The sequence below is a fragment of the Cololabis saira genome, chromosome 10 (assembly GCF_033807715.1).
Source record: "Cololabis saira isolate AMF1-May2022 chromosome 10, fColSai1.1, whole genome shotgun sequence".
In the NCBI taxonomy this organism is placed as follows: domain Eukaryota; kingdom Metazoa; phylum Chordata; class Actinopteri; order Beloniformes; family Belonidae; genus Cololabis; species Cololabis saira.
The window spans coordinates 8,054,047-8,060,952 of NC_084596.1; the positions used below are offsets into that span (position 1 = coordinate 8,054,047).

At 42.1% G+C, this 6,906-nt stretch overlaps 1 long non-coding RNA gene across 1 annotated transcript; it reads right to left on the reverse strand.

The window, feature by feature from the left end:
* Positions 1–971: 971 nt before the first annotated feature.
* LOC133451807 (uncharacterized) lies at positions 972–3,524 on the reverse strand. Its single transcript, XR_009783214.1, has 3 exons — positions 3,433–3,524; positions 3,169–3,302; positions 972–1,038 (listed from the first exon to the last, which is right to left on the reverse strand). It is a non-coding gene; the product is annotated as an uncharacterized LOC133451807 (long non-coding RNA).
* Between the last annotated feature and the right edge of the window lie 3,382 nt (positions 3,525–6,906).

Sequence of the window (6,906 nt, forward strand, 5' to 3'; positions counted from 1 at the left end):
AGCTTTTAGTATAGTGAACTTTTAATGTTATATTTTTATGCACATAATAGCAGGGCCGGACTGGGAAACTTTTTCAGGCCAGGAGTCAGTCATGTAACAGGCCACCTTGGCCCTGCCCACACACACACACACACACACACACACACACACACACACACACACACACACACACACACACACACACACACACACACACACACACACACACACACACACACACAACAAAACAAAATGCACTCCAATATAAGAATAATAGCCACTAAAACACTCGCCCTAATGTCACATGGACATATACAGGCCAGGACTCAACTGTGTAGGTGTTGACCCACCAAATATTTTGAAGCAAAATATGAAATACACTGTCATTACAATGTAAAAAAACAGGTTGGACTATAAAGTAACTTTACTGCTGTATTTGTGATGGTACTACTTTAATAGAAGAGAATACAGGTTTTATATAATAAGTAGTGTCAAGGTTAGAGCTATACATAAATAGCCATGTCTTGTAGAATATCAACTGCCTCAGTGGCACATCGTCATACTAATGAACCCCAACCTACAGTAAATCCAAGGTTTCATGTTGGTGCTGGGATACATAACAGCAAGTCAGCAACAGACAGAACAATTCAACAACACAATCGCTTAATAGAATAACGCTGTAATGCCAAGAAAGCTACTATTACAAATGAGAGACATTTATGTCAAAAGGCCGTGTCTGCTGGTGTTCATATGTCTGCAACTTTTGCATGTTGTTGCTCTACTGTAGAAATGCTTCTGTACCTTGTGCCAATTGCGCTGCAATTCCTCCTGAAGCAGCACCAGGACTGATGTAGTCACCATCACCAGGACTGGTGTAGTCACCATCACCAGCACCAGGACTGATGTAGTCACCATCACCAGGACTGGTGTAATCACCATCACCACCACCAAGACTGGTGTAATCACCATCACCACCACCAAGACTGGTGTAGTCACCATCACCAGGACTGGTGTAGTCACCATCACCACCACCAAGACTGGTGTAATCACCATCACCACCTTTGAATAGCAAACATGTGGTTACAGTGTTTTTTCATACACTATAGTTCATACAGGAAGATAATGTAGCTTATGTCTCACTTGACTTGGCCTTATATTCATATACATAATAATTGAATGATTGGCTATCCTATTTATTGCACAAATAAATAATTTCAAAATCAGTAATTTCAAGGCCAGGGCTTATAGGCTACATATTTACACTGTGTAGCCTGAAAGTGTACTGCAACTTACTTGCAGCTGCATCTTTGCTGGGGGGGGGGGGGGGGGGGGGGTCTGAATAAATCAACCAATTTTTGAAATTTGGCTGTGTCATCCTCCAGCGCCTTTTTTTTCTCTCTTCCTCTCAGCTCCGCCTTTTCTCTTTTTTTATTTACCCGGCTGGGTGTCCATGTCACTACCTGATGTGAGTCGCTACCTGATTTGAGTCACACATGCGCAGTCGCGTCCAACATGTGCATTTCAGCAGGAAATCTGTCAGTCAGTGGAGAAGTAGAGCGTGATGCCATTACCCAATTATTGATTAAAATGAGCGACTTTAATGTTTTCCATCAGCTCCATGCCTACATGGAATCCGGAAAGTTTCATCCCAGTTTGGGAAAAGCTGACAAATGGAAGATTACTCGTTCTATGAGTAATTACATCTTGAAAGGTAATTTGGCTATCATGCTTAGCTATGCTTGCTAAAAATAATATAAATATTTTTTACTAAAAATAATATAAATATTTTTTGCATCAATACCCTTATAAAGCATAACATTCCCTGTTGTTGGATGCAACTGCGCATGTGTGACTCAAATCCGGTAGGGACTCACATCAGGTAGTGACACAGCAGCTTTAAAAGAAAAAGAGAGAGAGAGACGCAGACGGCAGGCCAGCAGGACAATCCTAGACCGGCGCATCGGGAATACTCCCGGTTCTCCCTATGGCCAGTCCGGGCCTGCATAATAGTAAAGATTTCAAAATGATTTAAAAAGCTTCATTCTGTAGAAAAAACTATGTTTTTCCAGACTGTTATGCTTGATAGTTGTCATTGTTAGTACGTTACTCATAAATTTATCACAACTGTAAAGCGTTGGAGTTCCTTTAAAGGTTAAAGAGCATATTGCAGGTTGGAGACCCCTGTGAATCAATGTGTAGGAAAATAATGTAGGAACTGAATTTTCTTTGAAATACGCATAAATATATACTACAGTGACCTCCAGAGTTGTTTTTGTGAGAGTATTTTACTTCTGCATCTGAAAAAGCTGAACCAGAAGTGACGTGGCACCAGGGAGCGCGGTGAATTTCAACAATAGGAAAAATAATGGATTTTAATGTTACTTGTGACACTGGAGAGGTTGTGAATGTGTATTCACACCAATATGACGGGCCACAGCCTTATAATTACGAACCCGTTAGGCCCCCCACATTCTTTTGATTGACAGCTGAAACTCGCTTTTTAAAAGGCTGATTTATGGGTCCGCGTTACACCAACACAGACCCTACGGCGTAGGTTACGCGGCGACGCACAGAACGCTGCGTGCGCCGCGTACCCTACTCCGTAGGCTACGCCAAACGGGTCCAAGCGTAGGAAAATATCTTCGGTTAAGCAGATACCCGGCTACGTGTGTACGGGGTCTGCACAGTCAGTCAGGCAGCTGCGGAGACTGCTCCCTGGTGCTGCGTCATATGACGCGGTGTTCGAAAAAAAAGCGTTTGTAGGAGCTTGGCTAAAATCAGCCACTTTTTCCTCTGAATACGTGCCCTTATGTCTTGTAAAACATATTAAATCCTACATTAACTTCTCACATAGTCATTTTCACATAAGGTCAGGTATTATTTTGGAAACAATTCTAACCTGCAATATGCTCTTTAAAGGATGCTATAAACCTTTTATCAGAGGACTTAGAACTTGACAGATGTGCTGATCCTATTGAAAGAAAACCAAACATAATCTGAGGTCACTTTACTGCACTACAGTTTCACTGGTTTGGTTCCAGTCAACGTTCTGTGTTATTTGTCCTGACAGGGAACGTTATTAAACCATTTAAGTCACAAAATGAATTAATAAATCTACTATCAGATGTTCTTTCCCTCTATGATATGCCATGGCTTTAGCAAATGAAGAAATTAATGAAAGTATGTTACCTTTTTTGGCTCTTGGAAAAATACCGTGTGAAGGTATTTTAGGTTGCCATTTTGACTTTTTACTGAAACTCTCTCCGGGTTCAGCCAGGAGAATGACAAGGGCCACTCCCAGAAAGATTGCAAGGCACTTCATCCTGGAAAAAACAGGAGGACATCACTGTATTCACTTTTGGAATAATTTCTCCAAATCCATTAATCAATGAACTCCACAAGATAATAGAGCTGCAAGTTGTAAAATATGTAAACATATTTTTTATATCTTACCTTTCAATAGAGTGACTGTTAGAGCCCAAAAATGACTGTCCAAAAAGATCAGTTGACCAAAGTCAGATCAGTAAATGATGTGGATCTCCGGGTGTAGTCAGTGTCAAATTCTTGCTTCTTTATAAAGGCTAGAAGGTTGAGAAAGCGAATGTTTAGCAACGTTTCATTGATCGTTAAATTTTGCAATCTGGACAGGTAACAAGATGGTTATCTAATCTGGGCCTTACAGACACTTTTCTAACAGGTTAGGTAACATGGCACAACTAAATGAAAATTTGAACATTTTGTTTTGCAAGAACTTGTCTTCAAAAAATGTGCCAACTTCTACATCAATGTTGAGCACCAGGTCTGCTCAAATCGTAAGGCCTGAGCACATTACTTTCAGACAAAAAAAGAAATCCCAAAATGTGTAGAAAACCCACCAGGCTTTGCATTTTCACACAAAAGGATTGAAATCCTTCATAAACCCTGTCACTGACTTTTCAGCTGATGTACAACTGTTTAGGCTTTCACGGAATGGTGGTTGGTCGGACTCAGATGCAGGAGAGCAGGAGGCAGGAGTTCCCAAAAAAGTGTTTTATTTAATCAAACAGAAAGTGCTGCTTTGCAGGATGGCAAAACAACTCACAAGAACTAAAACTACTAAACACATGGAAACACGGAGGGAGGAAACAGTACGGACCAGCAGGGAGCAAGGGAAAGACAACACCAGGGGCCGGATTCACCAATACGTTCTTAAGAACGATCTTAAGAAATGTCTTAACATCTAAAATTAAGAAGTTCATAAGAAAGTTCTTAAGTGCAATTCCTCAATATTTTCTTAAGAACCGTCTTAAGAACTGTAATTTCTTACGAATTTCTTATTTTTCCTACTTAAAGGTATTATCCATGATTTTACAGAGCTAGCAAGATTTGAAAGTGGCACCTCCTCTAAGCCCCACCCCCTCCTCCCCCTCCCGTCAGCGCTCCGTCCAAAGCCACGCCCCCACAAACTTTGGTGGCCAAAATGCAAAGCCCCCTTTTTTGAAAAATCTCGGTCTTTAAGACCACGAGCCTCGTATGCCTGGTACCATGAATGCCAGTATTATGGGGAGTGTCTTCATTGCACTGGTTTTGTTCTAGTTAAGATTCTGTGTTATGATTCTGGGAACAATGTGGGACCAAAAGAATCACAAAATCAATCATTTTAGTTTGTAGTAGCAGTGTCTTATAACAAATAATGGTGACACCCCAGGATAGCATGTTTTTAGTTAAATATAACTTTGTGCTTTTAAAGTCTAAAGATTGCGTATTGTTGGCAAATGTGGAAAAAAAAACCTATATCAAAGTTCTTCTTTTGCCTATATGCGCTATGGAATGGCAATGGGTTATTTCCTAGCAAGAGACAATAAATGTATTGCACTTTTTACGCTCAATACATACCATATTGTGGCATTTTCCGTCTTATTTGTGGAACCCGAAATCCACTCTCCCCAGGTTCGGCCAAGATGATGACAAGGGTCAGTACCAGAAAGATACTGACACTGACACAAACACTTTTTTGACGAATGTGTTACAGTATTCAGTTATAAAATAATTTCTCCAAATTCATTAGTCAATTTAATCAAAAACATGGCAAGTTGTAAAATTTAATATAAAAATTCTTTCACCAAGTTGAGCAAAAAGGGCTTGTAATGAAGTGGATGTCTGCGTGTAGTAAGTGTCATACAGGTTGAGGTCGGTTTAGAAAGGATTTTTCTAAATTGACATCTTAAGCAAGGGTATGTTTAGCAATGTTTTATTCGTTGTTATATTTTGCAATATCTACATATGTAAATATTTATTTAATCTTGATCTTACAGCTACTTTTCTAACTCACGGTTGGGAAACATTATGTGACAAAGTACAGTGTAGGTGGCTTTCTAGTTTAGCAAGAATTTGGTTTGAAAAGTTAAACATCTTTTCCATAAACATGAATATGACTCTACTGTGCACAGTTGGTCCACAGTCATGTGTTAATACCAATACATTACTTTCAAACATTAAAGCATAAACTGTGAGAAAAAAACACCTCTAAATGACTTCTTACCCCAGTATGCTTCGCATTTTCACACCTTGACACAAACCAGCTCAAGCTGTTCATGAAAATTGTGGGTCCTTCCTTTATCAGTCCCTCTCTCACACCATCCCAATGTTCACCCTACTTTCTACCACTAACCCTCACTCACTACCACTAGCCCTCACCCACTACCACTAGCCCTCACCCACTACCACTAGCCCTCACCCACTACCACTAGCCCTCACTCACTACCACTAGCCCTTACCCACTACCACTAGCCCTCACTCACTACCACTAGCCCTCACTCACTACCACTAGCCCTCACCCACTACCACTAGCCCTCACCCACTACCACTAGCCCTCACTCACTACCACTAGCCCTTACCCACTACCACTAGCCCTCACCCACTACCACTAGCCCTCACTCACTACCACTAGCCCTCACCCACTACCACTAGCCCTCACTCACTACCACTAGCCCTCACCCACTACCACTAGCCCTCACTCACTACCACTAGCCCTCACCCACTACCACTAGCCCTCACTCACTACCACTAGCCCTCAATCACTACCACTAGCCCTCACTCACTACTACTAGCCCTCACTCACTACCACTAGCCCTCACTCACTACCACTAGCCCTCAATCACTACCACTAGCCCTCACTCACTACCACTAGCCCTCACTCACTACCACTAGCCCTCACCCACTACCACTAGCCCTCACTCACTACCACTAGCCCTCACTCACTACCACTAGCCCTCACTCACTACCACTAGCCCTCACCCACTACCACTAGCCGTCACCCACTACCACTAGCCCTCACCCACTACCACTAGCCCTCACCCACTACCACAAGCCCTCACTCACTACCACTAGCCCTCACCCACTACCACTAGCCCTCACTCAATACCACTAGCCCTCACTCACTTCCACTAGCCCTCACTCACTATCACTTCACCCTAAAAATAGGTAGGGTCCTTGTAACCTTCCCTAGGGATTGGGACACCACTTGCTCCGTCACTGCGTGGTCTACGTTCGGGTACGTAAGCGACTGTTTAGTTACGTTTGCACATACGTCACACCATATCAGGAAGCCCAGAGATAAAAGCTGTTTTAATTTCCGCTGTAACGCTGTTAATATGCCACTTTATTAAGTTTTAATATTTTTTCAGGCGTAAAAGTAACCGTTAAGATCCCCAACCTGGGCTCAGTTTATCCAAATAACGCCTGTTAAGAAATTTGCAACAACAATAAAATGGCGACGATGGCAAGCGGAAAATCTTTCAGATCAGAAGTTTTGGACTCATTTTGAATTCCCATTCAAAGAACGAACACGAGAAACGGACAAAAGTAGGGAGGTGTGTAAAGCCCCTTTCACATAGAGGGCGCAAAGCGCAGACTGCCGCCGGCTTTCCCATTCATGTATGTGCTACC